The sequence below is a fragment of the Vidua chalybeata genome, chromosome 2 (assembly GCF_026979565.1).
Source record: "Vidua chalybeata isolate OUT-0048 chromosome 2, bVidCha1 merged haplotype, whole genome shotgun sequence".
Lineage (NCBI taxonomy): Eukaryota > Metazoa > Chordata > Aves > Passeriformes > Viduidae > Vidua > Vidua chalybeata.
In genome coordinates this window covers 65,908,593-65,928,224 of record NC_071531.1, presented here as the reverse complement: position 1 = coordinate 65,928,224, position 19,632 = coordinate 65,908,593, and the positions used below count along the sequence as shown (strand labels likewise).

The following is a 19,632-nucleotide window of genomic DNA, read 5'->3' as shown; positions in this document are numbered from 1 at the left end:
TTTCCACCTTGAAAAGCCTGTGTAACAGTTAACACTCTAAAGTTGGGGTCTGACACTATTAGGAGGTCAAGAAAGTTTAGGAAGTTGAAAGATAACAAAGAAAATCAGCGAATGTTTTAGCAGGTTGGATGCTATTTATCATGAAATCTTACTTGATATAGACTAGATTCTTGGCAAACCACAAGAGCTTTAGAAAGAGAGCAGCAACTGAGAAGAGAATTTGTTTTCTGTTCAGTAAGAGACTAATAGACTCCCAAGTGAAGAGGGTAGATAAATATGTTAATGAACTTAATTAAGACCAAAATAAATGCCATGGAAGAAATGACAGCACTTGTTTGCATCTCAGCAGAGGATGAACACATTCTGAAATCTTAAAATAGGAATTCACCAAGAAAAGCCCTCGCTTTCCAGCTCTAGAGCAAAGGCAGGAACGTGTGCAGCAAGTGAACATCACAGCTCAGCTGACCTATCTGTTTCATTCTTCTTGCAGGCACAGCCTCAAATCAGAGCTGAATGGACTGTGGCCACACGAGTGCCAGAGCCCAGGCAGAAACGATGTGCCTAGTCCTGTACAGCCCAACATGTGGCAGCAGGTGAACAGGGCAAAAAGAAAGCTCAAAGTTTGTGGGACAAAGCTTTTCCTTACATTACAGAGCAAATATATTTCTCTTGAGGGTGTCCAAGTGCTCCTGTCCCTGCACAGCAGCAGATCTTTCCTGCCTATTCCTCTCTAAAGTCACTGAGCACTTATGTCCCCCAGCCACTTTGGAATCTCAGATACAACACTTCCTTAGAAGAAGCTGAAAAATCACATCATTCAGCATACTCCAGGAAGTTCAAAAGGTGTCTTGGTAATTCAGTGTTACCACTGGCCATTACCATGGCCTTGTTGCCCTGTGGATCACCCTTCCTCTGGCAAATTTATTGCGCTGTATTTTGGTAGGGCAACTTCTGTATTTAAGGACCCATCACTGACCTCTGTCTCATTTGCCCTGACTCCAGAGATACTGGAAGTGACCAACTTTAACACACACCAGCTCCACAACCCTAGGGTCTTGGACACACTGCATTGAAGCAGGCTGTGGAGAGATTATATAAATGAAGTACATCAAAAAAATCAGAATTGCCTCTTCATCCCTCTTGCTCACTGTGCTTGAGCCCCAAACACCCACTCCAAAATGAATTTGTGCATGTTTCACTGAACTGAAGTGCTGTGTGAGCTCTTTCCAATGTTTCATATTGAAAATAAATGAGAATTGCATCAAATAGATTCAGGGGAAGCTGCCTGTGATCTGCAAGCATTTCTTCTGAAATCCCACTTGGCATGCTCTGAAAGGCAAACAGGAGTCGTGTAAGTCTTAAATAACCTCTTCTCTTTCTCACAACTGAAAGACATGCTGCTAGCAATAGCCATCTAAAACTGGACAAATGGTTTCCATGATCTCAAATAACCTGGCAATGCACCACCTGTTCACTGCTCATTTGAGTTTTGGACAGCACTTCATGGTGCAACGTCCTCTGCTCTCAGCAAGAAGTGAGAGAAGAGGGCACAGACTCAGTCTCAACAAACGTAAGTTCGAATTTGAGCATCCTTCTGCAGTACCTGAGTACCTTTATTTCATACAACTGGAGAACTTTCTATCTATTCCAGAAACAATCACCCACGTCCCAGTCAGGACAGCAGCTCATCTCAAGCTGTAATTGTTTGTGACACTATGTCAACTCCTGTGATGACAGGAGCATTTCGTTGCAGGCATCGAAGTACCAGAGGCCAGACTCTGCCAACCATGCTCACATTAAACTGTGTACCTTTCTCTGCAAATAGTTACCTTGATGTCAGTGGGGTTACTCACAAAATAAATCATAACTTGATGCAAATCAATGCAGAAGCTCAGAGATCACAAGCATGCCTGTAACAGACCAGCACTGCTTGCCCCACTTTGAGGTGTTGAGCTTCCCAGGAGACCTCTCTCTGCCAGAACAGGAGAATTCACAAATCCTTCCTTAATAATAAGCTGATGAAAATGCAGAACCTAATTGATTAATACAAAGTTGACTTTCATCTGGCTTGAGGTGCAAAGGAGCAGGCAAGCAGGCGCTGAGAGGACACACTGCTTGCAGGGTGATGCTGTTGAGCACAGCAATTCTCTGCCTCTGCTTTCCTGAGACTCATGGCATTGACGCAACCACAAGTTGTCCAAGGCATCAGAACAGTCACAAAATGCTCTCAATATAGAAAAATAAATGGGAATTCCACAACTCTCCATGTGTTTTTGCTTTGGTATTACATTATTACATCAGCAGCATGGCATATACTAACAGGCTCCCCAGTCATGAAGTATTTATATTTGATCTTATTTTGAACCGTGCAAAAATGGAAAAAGCCATTTCTGCCTCACACATGCACACACACACACACACACACACACAAAGACTTTTTCATTTATATCAATCACTGTTTAAAGTCATCCAGTGCACTGGTTTCTAACTTCTTTCAAATTTAGTACTAACATATGCATGTAGTCTGAGTATATCAATATGTGTACCAATTTTATACATGTAAACACTCGTATTAATACATACACATCTGCATGTTTATACACATTCACATAAAAAAGTACAGAGATATTTAAATAATTTAACAGGCTTCCTTTAATAATCACCTTTATTAACTAATATATTCACAACAAATTCATATTTTTTCATTATTTACTATGGTATTTTTAAAGGCAAACAAGATTTTAATTATATAGGATGTAACGTAAATGTGCTTTGATGTGAATGCAATTTTGTTCATACAAAATAGCTGGTACATAAAAATTTGCATTTGCTATGCTGATTCACCATTACTGAGACTTCTGACCTTCACATGCCACTTTTCTCTTCTGAAATTATTAACATAGGAGTTATAGTGACAACAGCATAAATAATTAATTCCTGTAAGAACCAAGGCTGACTGAAAAAGTGAAACTTTTCTAGGCAAGACACTTCCAAAGGCCCCAAAATAAATAAAAATTACAATTGAAAATAATCTTAAAATTATTTGGGAAATGCAGCTTGTGGTTCAAGCCAGGCTATAACTGAAATAAACATAAATGCAGCTCACAGAAATTTTGCCAGCCATGGGAAGCCTGTTACAAGATGGGAATATGAAGAAAAAAAAAGGAGAAAGGAGCTTTTTGAGAGAGGAAGGAGGCAAGGTTCTTAGAACTCGTCACAATGTAGGAACAACCAACGTGTAATTAAAAAGAAAACTTGGAAGAGAAATATGTTGTTTTGCATACATACCCAAAGATAAGTGAGAGAATAGTTTCTGTTAGGTGTTTTTTTTGTTTTGGTTTGGGTTTTTTTTTTTTGTTCTGGAGCTAAGCAAGATCAGGCTTGATCAGAGTCCAAAAGGCTCCCAGTGACAGAGGCCAGTACAGGACAAGTCCAACTCTTACCACTAAATTAATCTCTGTGACAAAATTTGGAGGGAACCTGTTTTACATGCCCACAAAGGAGAATCCCTCAACTTTTATTTGATGTATCTGCCTGCAATCAGACATACTCTGGGTCAGAAATCCCTAATTTTTTCCCTTATACTTTCATCAGGGCTATGTATCAGTACTAAATTAGAATTACATGAGAACAAAGTTTGTACAAAATTTATTATGCCCACCCAGCCCTTTACCCCTTTCTGATTTCCATTCTTCTCTGCCTGTTCTAAAACTGTCTCATATCTGAAATCAGATTTAAAATAAAGCCTCTGTTTTCTATTTTTTAACAAGTAGTTCAGTACACTGTGGAAACAGGTCTTGTATCTGTTATCTCTCTTTCTAGTTTCCGATATGTTACAGGAAATTATGTGCTTGTCATTATTCTGTAGGTGGGCATAGTTCAGTTTGGGTGTGCTATGATGGATTAATTTCAGGCTGATTTGTAACCGGTATTTTTATTTACTGGTTGATTAAATTGCACTGATCTGTGTTCATTAATCTAGGGCAAAATATTTAGAGTGCTCCCACCTTTAAATTCAGTAGATTGAAACATATTTGATGCCAATTAAAATGCCAAGTGTGTTGGGCACATCTTGAGACCTTTCTTAATTGCCATTTTTCTTTGGGAGGAAGGGAGAAGAGGGGCAGAGAAAAAAAAATTCTGAGACCTCCTTATTATTCTCAGTTTTGCTATTAAAAACTGGCCTCAATCTTCAGTGAATGAGATTAAGTAATCTCCAGGTCAATGCACTACTTGGAACTTTTCTCACTGCATCCCTCCTGCATGTCCCATCAGGTATACACAGTGCAAGGTCAATTAAATTTCTGTAAAATGTAACAGCTGTCAGCAAAATTGGCTCCCAAGTCCCTGTTCATCCTTGCTCAGCTGAGAGGGCTCCTGTTGCCAGCAGAGTTGTGCTGACCACAGTAGCAGGGCTAAAAGTGGCAATGACAGTATTTTACACCTCACCCCTACAGTATCACTCCTCGAGGCAGCAGAGAACACGGGGCTCAGGCAGGTCCTGCCTCGCTGCCCACCAGCACTAAACAACATGTGAGCTCTTTTCAATGCAGCAGGCCTGGCTGGTGGGCTGGTTAACTAAGAAAAAAGGATTAACATGCTTCCCTCACAAAAGGGAAAGGTTCTACATAGCAGTAGGAGAAGGAGGTACAGAATTCAGCATTTCTCACTGTTCCCAACCATCTCCTGGACAAATCCCAAATTACTCAGCTGTGTGTCACCAGCATAGATAACTCCAAAAGGAGGGTCTCTTTCATGTTCACCAGGTCAAACCTCCCTAAATTCCCTCTCAGTAGGCAGTGGACAGCTTTGATTTTTCCTGTTGAGAAGCCTAATAATAGCTCAGATACCCTGGAGCCCATGGTGTAAAGCCAACTGGCCAAGCAATAGGTATTCTGGGGGAAAATAGCTCTTCTGGGGACTTCCAGACCAGAGAATGGCTAAAAATGGAGATTTTATTATTAATATGGTTCTTCAGATCAATTGCTGGCTATTTATCATGGCAATACTTTAGAAATTTCTAGTAAATGAGATAAAAAATGTTAGACACAAAAGCAATCTGTCCTTGGGAAGATCACCATATAACCATTGCATTAAAACGACAGTGTCAGCACCCTTTTCTTTTCTTAGATTGCTCTGGCTAAATTAGAAAGGGTCCCCTGGCAACTCAAGAAAAATAAGTAATTCTCCTCATCACAAGAATGCATCAAGTGCAGTGAGTGGCACAACTGAGAAATCTAGACGACACATTACAGAAAAAAATCCCCGAACAACAAAACATCTCCTTACCTCTTTGACTAAGGATTAGCTAAATCATTTAAACCAGTAGAGTAAGACAAGATCTAGTCTTAGAAATCTATACAGGAACATATATTCACAGGAAATGAAAATATAGTATTTAATTGTAGCAAAAGACATAATATTACAGCTTAATGGAAAAACTTAGGCAATTTTTGCAGTTTAGCTTTTGCAAAATGGGCACATGAATCAAATGAAATGCCTTCATTCATAAGGCCTTAAAATATTTGGGTATTTTGACCATTTAGAACTAAAGAGGGAACACTGTATGCACTGGTACCTGTTATTGCCACTAGGATGCACAAAGCTGCACAGAAAGCTCTGCTGCAGGTTATTACCAGTTAGCAACCATTCCTCTGACTTTATCAGCCTGCTGCAACAGAGGACAGAGCTGCCTCTCTGCTCAGGCTGAGACACCCTCCATAGGAATGACACATGCTGCCAGTGCTCCAACATTCCAAACCACCCACAGTCCCCCTGGGCAGTTTTGCCTTCCAGTCCCTACAAACTAAGGAGCCCTTTCCCAAAACAGGCGCATTCCAGCACAGCAGTAAGTTTTGATGTCTGTCAGGATGCCTCAAACTGCAGACTTTACCTGCCAAGATATTTGAAAGAAGGTATTTCCAAGTGCGCTTGTGAGGCACACCTGAGGGGCAGACAGTGTGGGACTCAGCACAGACACAGTCCTATCAAAGATTCAAAAGAGCTGCAGTTTGTCCCCACAGGTAACATTCAGATAGCACAAACGTCTTCACACTCCAGCCAGGCTAAGCCTGTGCCAAGCCACTGTGCAGGAATTCCCTGTAATAGCTCCTAAGGACTGGCAAAAGCTTGTACTACAAAGTCAAAGACAGTATTCTTCTGGAAATGCAAACCCTTTCCTGGAGCAGTTCAAAAGGCATATCTGGCACAAACAATTATTTTTGCCTGAGAAATCCTGTGACAGGATATTCAGTTTAGGTTACTCTTCTTTACTCTGATGGATAATTTAAATTAAAATCACTGTCCATTCAAGCAAAAAGGAATAGGTCTTAATGGAATAATATCAAGTTAATTTTCACTATACTCTGATATGATAAAAAATGTTTTTTTTTTTATCACAGACATAATTATCTGCAGTGCAAAGGATTTCCCACAATACATTTCTAACAGTTACGTCTCCCCTTTTTTATACACTTTTCCTTTAATATTCAAAACAGGTACTTCCAAACTAATTTCTGACATGACTTGCTGACTGGGAGTGAATTAAGAGACAAAATACAGGGCAGATCAGAGAATAAGACCGGAGGAAATCCTCAGTTGTATATATGCAAGCACAGGAGAATAAATTTCATATGATTGAGGCTAGGTCCAGCTTGTAGCATAGCCACAACCTTGCCCTCATACTCATAATTTGACTTTTTCATTGCTATATTTTGCCTGTACGACAGAAAGATGGTAGAAAAGCCACAGAATATGACTGATCAGAGGTAAAAAGTAGTAGGCCACTCCCCTTCTAATAAGAATAACTTTTTCACCTGCTAGGTAAAGGTTGAATATCCCACTTATGCCTTGGACAATGGAAAACAGCATCACCAAGGTAAGCAGAGAGAACTCACTATTCATTTAGTCACTGGAGTTTTAAAACCCATGGTAAGCAAAGGACAAACATGAAGATTTGACATGACAGGAACATGACAGGTCCTTTTACTGTTTGCCATCCAATTTAATTTCTTCATTATGAGCTTGCCAAAAAAGAGCAACCAGAGATTTCAGTACAGGGTACAAATCACTTCTGTTCTTTGTACCCTTCACCAATGCTATCATAAGTGAAAGCTGAGATAATATCCACAAATCACTTCAGTCTACTCTTTTTCTTTTGTTCTCTTAAAAACTATCCTTCATGCTGAAACTTCCAATCATCTCCTTATAACTCCAAATTTAATTCAAAAACATATTTCTAGAGAGATGGGAAGTGGGAGACTGTTTTATTTAAGTAGCACGGGGTTTTGGCTATTTTCAAATCTTACTGGATCAACATTATGAATATTAACCTTGTAAAAAGAGCTTCTCTTCCTGGTAGATGCCGCACACTGCACACCATACAGTCAGTTTAAAACCACTCAAAAGGGTGCCAGCAATCCTGTGCAAAAGTTTATGCTCATATAAGACAATGCTATCCAACTCTGAAAAGCAGAGGAACAGGGCAAGCCAGGATACAGCTGACCACACTGGAAACTGTCTGAGCCATTATGGTTCACAATCTCACCTTGTTAATGGAATATTTAAACATGGGCTACTTAAACAACTACAAATGTCTAGGAATTTGGGGTTAATCAAAAGAAAAATCAGCTCACACATAATAGTGACAGAATGTTTTATTGTGATGAGGGAGAATCCCACAAGCCTGGCTTGAAATAAGTCTTAACCCCAACACAGGAATCTGGGTGAGGAAACTGCCTGGGCTCTGGATAAGTCAGACCCGACTCATTCCACTGGAAATGCTACCAAAGAAAGCTGGGCAGTTAAAAACTGTCAACAAATATGCAGAAATCCCATTCAGAATCATAAGGAAAACACCGGTTAAGAGCTCAGGAAAAGCTAGGCACAAACTACGGCCAGACTCTCTATTGCATTTTCCTCTTCATGGTGCAGGCAGAAAAACTAAAGTCATCCTAAAGAAAACTTGAGTGTATACCTGTAAAACCAAACACTTTTCCATCCATCTTGATGAACACATACAACCACTTTTAAAGCCTTTTCCACCTTCTTCCAGGAAGTTTGCATCACTGGGGTTGGTCACGCAACATTTAAAGCCCTGTACACACGAACAGCAGCACTCTATAAAATCCTCCCCAAAGATTAACTCCCTGCCCAAAGCCAACCAGTGTATTATTTGTATGAGCAAGAAATCACTCCTTCTCCACAATATTCCTATGGGAGAAGTGTATGGCCCAGTTCCTGCCAAAGTATGACTATGTCTGTGCTTTAACACCCACCAAGCACTGTGATTCCTTCTTTTTCTAAGACCCATCTATCATGTATGGAAGCTGCTGTTTGCCGCAGAGGGTGAAAAGCTGGTGAAAAGTATACTCCTCAGGCTGGGGAGGAGTATATACTCCCTCCTTTATCCTCATCACCTTCCTGGTCTGAAGGAAGGGATCTGTGGTGAATTCAATATCCTGGCAAATTATCACATAGAGAGAGGGGTAGAATTGGCAGTGGCACTGTGGAGCTGGAACTGGTAGGATTGGGGTGCCTCTCATGAGGGTACCACCCTGGAGCACAGGCAGCACAATGCTATCCATGTTTAGTGATGTTGGTGACCTGTACATTCAGAGTTTCACTACTTACACAGTGCTATTCAATATACACCTATCTGTTCCTTTTTGAGGTCCTCTTCAAAATCAAACCCCAGCATTCTTCATTTGTTATAATATTAACTTCTGACAAACTTCTATTTGCGTTAATGGGGAAGAAATAGGTAAACTGGGAGGAAAGATGAACGTGGATAAATCCATAAAACTACTTAATGGGTGGGGTCTAGCCTAGGTCTGACTATGAGCAAGTTTTAGCCAGGAATGTAGTGTGGCCCCAGATGTGATGTCTGCCTTAATACTGCCAGTAATTTATGCTGTTTTACTGTTCTCTGTATCGGGAAGCAGCTGTGGCTCACAGTTGCAGTTCTTGCTGTGAGGGTAACACAGAGAGTCTGGCTGATACTGTGCACTTCAAGTCTATAGATCATGATAAAATTACACAGTGGAACTTGCCAGAAATAGTAGGCTGCAATTAAAAGGATATATAGCACACTTCACAAAAACTTAACAGCATAAATTATTATTCACAGAGACATATTGCTACTTTACTGACTACTGATACCATTCCCACCTGTTTGGATCATGGATATTTTGCAGATGCACACATCTGTAGTATGCAGTTATCACAGTCCTGATTTTTCTCAGGTTTTCTCTGTACATGGAAAACTGCACGCATGCATACCATGTAGCATACACTCAGAAAGATGCCACCACCAAATAATATATGCCACTGAAGAACAGCACTGCAGTCTTTTATCCCAGTTCTTCTATCCATCTTTACACACAAAAGGAAAGTTGACATTTTGAGCTGCTCTGATTTCTGCAGCTTTTTTTTATTTAGAAGCCTTCATACGACATAGAAGTATCAGATCTCCATTTGACAGAGTATCAGGTTGACTCATATCAAGTTAAAATCTCCTTCAGGCTAAGAACAAAATACCCTGACATGTTGCCACACAGAGTTAGAGTGGCAAATTCCCCAGATTATAAAACATCTGTTGAAAACCAGTTCCCTTGCACAAGGGTTATGTCTCTATTCCTCTTATTCTTTGCTTCTTCCTCCTCTGCATATACTTCACATTTCTCTGAGTTTGACCTCTGATATTGCAGGTTCTCGTCCCCTTTTAAGCTATCCTAGCATCCCAAATGTATACAGTACTAGAATACACATTTGTGGATTTAACTCACTTTTCCAAATGGTCTTACTTATTATAAGAGCAAGTAAAAGGAGGGGTAATTTTTTATAGTGAGAAGCATTTAGGGCAATACTGCACACTCTGATACATTAAGGTTTTTGAGAGAAGGAAAGGCATCAGGCTTGTCAATGCTCTCAATTTAAGACTAACAATCACAATGCAATCTCTCATCTGCGCAGGCCTTTTGTGAACAGACATGCAGCTCATTTGTTTAAATGATCAACTAAAGCACATTATAGTCAATCAGTTCTAACTACCAGGAAAATATGAGCCAATACCTAAATTCATTCGCTGCAAGCAGATGGTGAATTGCTTTTCTGTCCCTTTATGCTGCAATCCTGTTCCCTCAGATCTTCTCTACTAAGAGGGGGACATACCGGGAGGTCAGTTTTCCGACAAGGTCATCTGCTTTCAGAGTGTGAAGAGAATTGCACAGAAAGTGGGTTGGGCTATATTTAGAGTTTGGTCCAACTCCGTGCCAAGGTCCCCCCCGCTGTCTCTCTCTTGCAGCACCGTCTCAGGTTTATTCTTGCAGATTCTCAGCCCACAGAACACACAAGAATAGGAAAGTCGCTCTGAGCTACTGCTGGATCGAGGTTTTTTGCAATTTGCTAAAAACAAGTGGATCAGCAGTTCAGATGACAACTCCTTAAATCACTCACTCTTCTAGTCCTTATCTTTCTTTATTTAAGTGGATTTTCCCTTTTCAATTGAATAAGGGGAGGAAACTGCCTGGGATAGAGCAAAAAGACTCTCCTGAGCTAAGGTAAGGTTGCTTCATTTAGTATTGTCATTGTAATTACAGCTCAATTAATGATTTGGATCAGATATGCTTCTTCTACTACACCAGTTTTGCATGTCAGCATTAAGGGTATTTTTGCATAATGAAATTCTCCATGTAAAATATAAATTCTCATTATCACTGTCTATAAGAAATGGGAAAATAAAAGAGTATAAGCATGTGTAATAGAATATAAACTATCTGATTTTTACCTGCTTAAATTACTGTAAAAAGCACACAGCCATGCCAGCAGACTGTATCATTCTAAAAATGAGAGAATCCTAAATGTGTGGCTATATGCACACAATTACATACACAGGCATGCATTTAGATATGCTGAGTGATGTTTCAGCCACATTATTTGCACAATATGAGCAAGCATGACAGCAAGTTTGCGATATAGGGCTTGCTGCAAGTGGCACAGATATAAGTTAAAAAAAAAATTAATAAATTAACATGTGTTCAAATCCCTTTATAGTTCCAAAGTTGCTCAGCTCCAGAGTACAGGCAGTATTACAGATCATATTGTATTTGTTTTCCTTTCCACTGTATGCTATACACTGGTTCTGTATTGCTTCTCTTTTTAAAAACACATATGGCTCAACAATTTTCCTCAGCATCATTTTAAACTCTTGTGATTCTTAAGGGAAAAAAACTCTGGACAGAATACATCATTGCATACCTGTCAGGAGATCCTAACACACTTCAGGTCACAGGGCTATCATGATACTGTAGTGTGGATCCAACAATAGGAGAATGTTGTCATGTAAAGACTCTCTGGAGCCATGGATTTAGCACTGGCTAAATGCACTTCTAATGCAACATGACCACAACAAGACCACAGGAATGGTGCCATGAAAAAACTGGGTAGGAAGGTCCACTTGATTCAAAGGTCCAAACACTAATGGGACAGCACCAAAACATTCTTCACAACATAATCACTACGTAAAAGCCTTAGCAGAAGCAGCTGAAGAAAGGCAGATGGATTCTGGATTAAAATTCAGCAAAGAGCAAGAGAAGTCACTGTGAGTTCAGCTAAGGTGACTGGGTGAATTCCTGTACTTATTTCAGGTTGTTTTTTTTTTTTTTTTAATCTAGCTGCTGGTTAAATGATGACATGCATCAGGCTGTACAACATTCTAAGCTGTCAAAAGTCTTATCTGCTGAAAAAAACTTCTCATTTTGCTTACTCTCAACTATGTATAAGATCTTCCCATACTTTGCGTCTGACTTTGCTTAGTAATTTATGCTTTGAGTCTTGAGTGTTAAGTTTATTTGACAGAAGTAATAAACAACATCCATTTCACACAAAATACCTTCCTAGGAGTTCTAAGACTCTTTAACAAATGAAAATTATGGTAGCATGCCATGGAACCAACTTGGGCTGTGTTGCATGTGGTAACTCAGATTCATCCAGAAGGTTTATATTGCAAGAATTTGAAGAAGAGGCTGTTAAAGGAGGGTTACTGAAGTACTGCAAATGCATTTATCTAATTTATCAGCAAGTAAAAGGCGTCATAGTATAAAATAATCTAGTGCAGACTAAGATTCGAACAGTCTTTTATAAACAGTAGTTATACACTGAAAGAAAAGGGGAAAAATACATCTTCATAAATTTTAAATGTTCAGGTTTTGCCTAAAGTTATTGCTTAATGAATCAACTTAGTTTTTGGGACACTTTGTGGTACTATTCTCCATTTGCATGTGGGAAAATAGTACTTACTCCCCCAACAATATTAAAGACATCAGGGATGTAGAGTTGGCTTAAAAAAAAGCAGTAGTGCTGTGACTGAGCTCAGTAATGCAGTGCTCCCAAACACCTCCCGGCAGATGGACAGGCTCTGCTGTGTCACAGTGGCAGACAGGCACTGCCTTGTTTTGAAGGAAGGGTCATCACACCCTCCCCACAGGAGCTGAGCCTAAAATGTGTCTGTCACCCAAACTGGTGGGAGGTTGTTGACACAGGGATGACAGGATGACAGCTTTGGAAAATGGCAGTATGGTGACAAATATGGGCATGGCATTACCAGAAGAAGCTAGAAAGAAGCACATCTGAGTGAAAAGGCCTCATATCTAAGGTAGACAAACCTCAATCTGCTTCTAACCTCTTTCTGGAGCCAATCCTACTTGGTGGGTTCTTCCTCTTCCTATTCTCTCCTCATAAAACTCCATTAAAAAATTCTAGTACTGGGAGCTAGCTTTGTCTTGCTAAGGTGTGGTCTCCAATGGGCACAATATGTCCATTCTAGAGGAGACCACCATACAAGTAAAAAAAAAAAGTTAAAAGTAGTAAATTAAAAGGAGGAAATTTATTTTTTTTTTCTCCTCTTCTGTAAGAAAGAAAGAAAGAAAGAAAGACTGAAACCCTTCATTTCTATTAGAGGGGCTGATGGGGATGAAACCCACCTTCATCCCTTGTGGTGGGAGGGCATGGTCATACATATTGGATGACATGTCCAAGGCTGTGGAGGAGGAGGAGGAAGGAAAAGCTTGGCTAATGATGTAGGCTGCTAGCTGGCCAGGCAAAGCTCCAAGAGGACATTCACTCACTCCTTTCTTTGGAACTGTCCCTCTCAGCTGACAGGTGTAAGCAGGACCAGAGCCAGATGGGTAAATCCAAACAGTACCAGGGGAACAAGTCCCACCAGCAGTCAGATGCCCTGCTCCCCTCACCGTATGTACCTTCTGCCTTGGGGGCTTTCTTCTGGTGCAACCAAACAACAAACAACCCTGGGATTTTCTCCCTCCCTGCCAAGCTGAACACACAGAAACAAGCTGGGATTTTGGGGAGAGTCAAAGCATACCTCACACTGGCCACAGCACCAATGCTACACGGCTCTGCAGTCAACCTGCAGGACCCAAGACTCATCTCCATCCACCACCATCAATGCATAGCTGGTGCTGCAGCTGGCATCAAGGCAGGGACACCCAAAAGGGGCTTGGAAGAGCATGAGTAGGGTAAAGGGAGCACTTGGAGTCAGTCTGTGAGTACTTGGGTGCAGCTCTGTGTGTATACCTGCACAAGGGAGGAGCACAGAACTTGATATGAAGATAGGTGTCTACAACTGCTGAAGGAGCTTTGCCTTAAATCCTGCAGTGAAATTTTCTTTCAAAACCTTTAGTGACTATTGCCACAACTTCTGGATATACTTTCCAGGAAAGGATGGATGATGATATGCCAATATAGGCTGTATAGGAAAGAGAGATACTTATAGACACAGAAAAACCTCAAAGCTATAATTAAGCAAACAATTAAATAATTATAGTCATTCAGCTAAACAGTACTTTCCCCTGAGACTTACTTGTAATAAGGACAGGGAAAGAAATCAAAGTTCACACTCACAACCAGGCACATAACCCCAACCATTGTCTGACGTGCTTTCACAAATCCATCTTTCAAAAATAGGAAGGAAAAAACCCCAACAACACAACTTTTCCATAGGGTGTACTGTTGGTAGAGTGGTATCTCTTTGCAAAAAACAGTCTGCACTGAGGAGAGGAACAGACCCATCATCTACATTTTCTATCAGTCCAGTACAAGTGTTGGGACTGACAGAAAGATCTCCAGCACTGGTTTTCATGTTTTGCATTACAGAATATCAGTTTTAACTGTGGCAAATTGAGTGTTGTCTACTCAAAGCACAATAAATCTTCATGTTTACAACTAAGCACAGTAAGGCACAGGACAAGAAATGCACTGGAACAGTGAGGTACTCTTCAGGCCTACAGTACCACACTGCTTGGCAGCTGCAAATGCCAGCTCTAAACTCAGGAAAACTGCAGGCAGACCACAATTTGCTACACCCAGTGCCCTACTTCTTGCCCTGACAACTTTGTGGTCCTACTCAGTACAATTTTCTGGCTCTCAGTCCTTACTTTGGTTATTATTCAGGATGGGTATACAACCCATTAATGTGAGAAGATGAAGGTTGTCAACTTTAAAACAATTCCCAATGACAATCCCACCTATACAGTGTGGCATTAAGTTATGCAGGAAGAAACAGTTAAAATTTGGATTATATAAAACTGACACAAATTTCTTATCTTCCATTACATAAGCCTAAGTTCTTTCAATTGCAGCAAATTCACAGTGACCACTCCTAATGCCAAAATGAGAAGAAAATAATTCAACAACACTTGAGTTCTTCTGTGTCAAACACCAGAGAGTCAAAGTACATACAGACAGCTGCAAAACAGTAAATTACAATTTTACATAAAATGAAACATAGTCCTGTTAGAAGAAATCCTTGGACTCAACTTTCTCACTTTTCACTCATAACTATCTTTTTAGTATACTAATCTGATCTGCAGGCATTCACTTCAACAGGAGAACAGAGTCCAATCCCTAGCACAAATAACATTGCAAAAAAATAAAAATCAGTATTTACAACATGGTTGCATTTTAGCAGAGTCCTCATGCGCTTTTCTTAATCACAAATAATATTGTGGATGAATATAAGAATGAAGGTGGAAAAAACCCTCTAAATGGATGTCAAATAATTGAGACACTCTCCCTAAAGAAACAATTTAAAAATCATGTACAAAGTACAGTAAAAATAGGCATTTTACACCACCTTGTCTGTCTTTAAGAACACTCAATGTAAATAGTAAATGAGCAGCAGCCACTCTTCCTGTCACTGCGCTTTTCTCTAATAACACAAAGCTTAGAGATGTCATCCAGTACAATTGATGTATGTCTGCTCTCACAACACCTGCCTGAAAGAGGGGGACAGCAAGGAAAGCCCACTTGGGAAGAAAGTGAGACTGTACAGGATGAGCTTGTCAGTATATGAGAAAAATGAAGGCTTGAGATGATGTGTCAGGGCTCGTGTGCTCGAGCACCTGCTGCTGCTGTGCAGTTCCTCTCACTCAGCCAAGCCAAGGAGCTGCACATTCCTTGCTGTACATTCACCCACTCACCAGCACCAACCCACTTAGAAGGAGAGACAACCAGGCTGAGATGGAGTTTCTCAACACAGACAAGTAGATACCAAGAGGTTGAAATTATATGACCTTCTTTGCAACTTGGGGTCTTGAAGGGGGAAAAACAGAGCCTTTGTTCCCCCTTACACTAACTTGCATCTGACTTCCAGCTGTCTGAGGTGCAGACCATGAAGTCTAATTATAGGTTTATTGAGTCTTCCCAGAGATTGGCTCCTTACGTGGGCAAAGAATTTCACAAATCTCTGTGGGAACCTGGATATTCCTCCATTTTAGATTTCCCTGTCATAAATGTACAACGTGGGTTTCTCATCAAATTTGCTCCTTGACACTGAAACAAAAGGAAGAAATGCCAGGCTTTATCAAACAGTGCAGGGCATGGAGTGATCACTGCAGCAGGCACTGCTAGACTCTTCCCTACTGTCCTCTCCTGTGACATGTCACTTAAATAGAGCTGCTAACACTGAAGACATCTTTATCATTAAAAGTGCAAAGCTATGGTATGTACTAAGTGGTCAATATTCTATTTTACAATTGTTGATGAAGTGCTACATAGACGAGCTGTGTTTCCTGTGTGTAAATGCCCAGTGCATGTGGTCAGAGAAGGGAGTTCCAGAGGATTTATTTGGATGGAAGTCAGGTGCATGTCTGTGCTTTGTTATACTAAAGAGACTGGGACTATGCATTGATGCACTGAGAGGGACTGCTTAGCCTTTAGCAAACCACTAGCACTTCTTCCACCTCAGTTTGTGTTACTGTAGTAAAAAAAAAAAAGAAAAAAAAAAGAAAAATATCCCTTAATGGGATTTGTTGGAGCCTAAATAACATATGTAAAGTTTTGTGGGATTCTGTAAGTGCTATAGGAGAATATAATAGTTGTTTGTTATATTCTGGCAGAAAAGACATGAAATCCCTTTCTTTGACACTTGAAAAAGCATGACTGTTTTTAAAAGTGTTTTTGAGGATCCAAACTAGTTGCATTCAGATCATTAATATGAAGAACAAACTTGGAGCTCACTCTTTCAGAGCCACAACTCAGTCGGATGCATTTTGATTCTGAATTACAATCTCCAGGTTCCAGTAATGACGGCCACAATCAAAAGCTTCTTTGTCATGTCTTTGCTATTCAGCAGCTTCTGGGAGAGTGCCCCTGACATGACACAAGATAAGGGTTAGCCTTAACCAGAGAGTTTCACTACAGCATCCAGCTCGAGGACAAACTGCTGACAGACTCTGCAAAGCTGGGGCCAGAATATACATGGGGTGGGAGAGACAGAAGCAGTGCTTTAGCTAGGGTCTGAAGCCTGAGCTCCAGATACAGCCTTGAAAGGCAGATGTCCTCTGTTATCCTGTACGAATTCACATGATGAGAGCTCTTCCTTTGAGACCCTGCTGGGAAATGCAGTCTCCACCTTGTTGATTTACTACAGGACTGCTGATAAGGAAACCCCTGTGTGGCAGAACACTACCCACAGCACAACAGGGAAGAGATAGGCAGCACATCTGCAGAGGGAGATCAGTGCCTTAGCCAAAGTTACAGAATACAGCAACTGTAAAATATTCCATGTCTTACAATATGGGAAACAGCATAACCCTCACATCAGAGATACTTTGTCTGTCACTGTTTGTCTTTAGGAGCAGAAAGAATGGCTATATACAATTAATGATAGCAAACAGAGCCCAAGTATAGCAATAAAAAAACCCAAACAATACATTAAGTACTGTCATGGGCATTTTATCATTTTGTTTTTGTTTTAAACTGAACTAATTACTTAGCTCAGCAATGGTCAGGACTGGAAGGCTACACCAGGATTGTATTGAAGGTATAACCCTGGGGAACAATTTTGATTATACTGAAGGTTTCAGCTGACTACATTTTAATTAATCTGAGTAGTACAGCACTCTGAATCCCCAGATATCCCAGATCAATTTGGGGACTAACATGACTCATTTTACAGCATACTTTAACATTGTGCTAATAAATTCTTCAACCATTCTTTTAAGTCTCAGAGGTAATCTAATTTCTCTTCTATTTTTATTATAGAGGCTTTCAAAAGACATTTCAACTATATATCACTAAAATAATGTGGCTGTGCAATGCCAAATATAACAGCAGAAACCAAATAACTCTTCAATGCTTGCATTCATTAAAAAGCACAAAGACATTCCTAATTGAAGGGTTTTATTTGTATTGATAAAGCATTTTAAATTCAAAATAAGTCTCTATTATAATAAAGATGAGTGACAGCAGCATTTGGTTAAAAAGCTCAGCAGTGAAATAGCATAATAATATGAGATAACATGACAAGATAAAAGCAGGATGTTCAGGGTTCAACACATGATGCATTGTCATATACATCTTCTGTATAATCTAGGCTTAAGGGAGTCATGCTCAAAGTCTGACTAAGCATGCATAGAAATACACGGCAAACAAAGAATCAGCTCCCAAAATAAGCAAGTTTGAGCTAATGCATCATAAGACCCATAAGATTATGTCATTTATATATTTAAATTCAGAAAATACATACATTTTCCTGTGCATTCTCCTCTGCATCATTAATTCACCAGTGTTTTGCTACTGTATGGAAATGAAAATGTTAAACTGCCCAGTACTCTCCCTGCTTCTAGTGAGACACTGCAGTCCCCAGTATCAGTTAAATGTCACCTGCAGAGGTGGCTGCACACTGTCCCCATCCAGCAGCAGTAGTAGATACCATATCTTCCTCCAAGAGGCATGTAAAAACCACAAAAAGATCCAGGCAGTGTGAAAGGAGCAGGAAAACTCCTGAAGACAGTATTCAAGCAGAAAGGGCTAAACCCAAGAGAAGGGCAGCCAGCACATACCACTGAAGTCAGTGGCAGTGGTAGCAGGAAAGCAAATGATGGCAAGAGATGTTGAGCTCTAATTCTGAGGCAGAACACTTCTTGTTGTCATGTAGAAAATGCTTTGTTTTCTCCCTCTCCCCTTCTCAACAGGGTGAGCAGCTGCACCCCCTGCTTACTGTCTGAGCAGTTATGGTTCCTTGGTTCCTGCAAGAGGCACTGTCACACAGGGGTCGAAACACACTTGCTCCTGGCAGCTCCTACCCCTGTGAAGGGGTACCAAGTCCCTCCCTGCTACACTACCAGGCCAAACGCAGGCCAACTCTGCCAGCTGTTCATTGTTGTTTCCTAGATCTTTTGAAAAGACAGGCACAGAAGAGGCTGGGGGAAAGAAAGAGAAGTTAATTCACATGTCCCTTAACCCCAGTGTATCCATAAAGTTGACAAAACCCAACCCAATTAAAATAAAGTATGAATTAGATTAGTTTTCCAGGATGAAACTGTTCTGTGCAGGACAAAAAAGCACATCTCACTTCTGTGTAGGAGCAATGAAGTAAATGTGATTCAAGAGAATGATGGATTTCCTTTGACAACAGGCAAGATACAGACCTATGCTCACATCTATAGCAAGTCACCTAGTTCATTATTTTCTGTTTGCTTCTGCTAACCCAACAGTACCACAGATATTCTATATTACAGTTGTCATTACCCCAACAGTTACAGTAATATTTTTTTACAGTAAGTAATCACAGAATTGGGTATAGGTAATGGCATTCCCTGGAGCATGTAAAGTCATTCCAAGTTAGAAACCAGCCATTCATGCATAGCAGTAATTGTGAAACCCATGCTTGAAGAGCTCAGACAGCAAACCTAAAAAAGGAAAAAGCATCAAATTATTACTGCAGAACAGGGCACAAAATGTGACTTTTTTTATGTGGAGCAGCAGTCTCTGCACAGATTTGCAAGCCTCAGTCTTTTGTTTTTTTCTTTTTTGTTTTGTTTTGGGTTTTTTGGGGGTTTTTGTTTTTGTTTCTTGTTTTTTATTTTACACTGGGCAACCAGCTAAGTATTTAGTTCAGGTTTCAGAAGAGCTTGAGTGATGTATTTGTTTTATCACTCCATGGCTCTGAACAATACTCTGGCTGACCAAAAAAGAGATAGGTCAAAAGCCTTCAACCTCCATACAACACAGAAAATATTCAAGAGATCAAACAATTCTCAACTTCCAAATTGAAAATGGGAAGCAGAAGTGACTGCAGAGGATTTTAATTCAAAAAAACTGCTGCTGTTCTGG

At 40.3% G+C, this 19,632-nt stretch overlaps 1 protein-coding gene across 6 annotated transcripts in view; it reads right to left on the bottom strand.

Annotated features, from left to right (window-relative positions):
* The window catches only part of CMSS1 (cms1 ribosomal small subunit homolog), a 221,382-nt gene that overhangs the window by 20,269 nt on the left and 181,481 nt on the right, over positions 1–19,632 (bottom strand). The window lies entirely within an intron of this gene.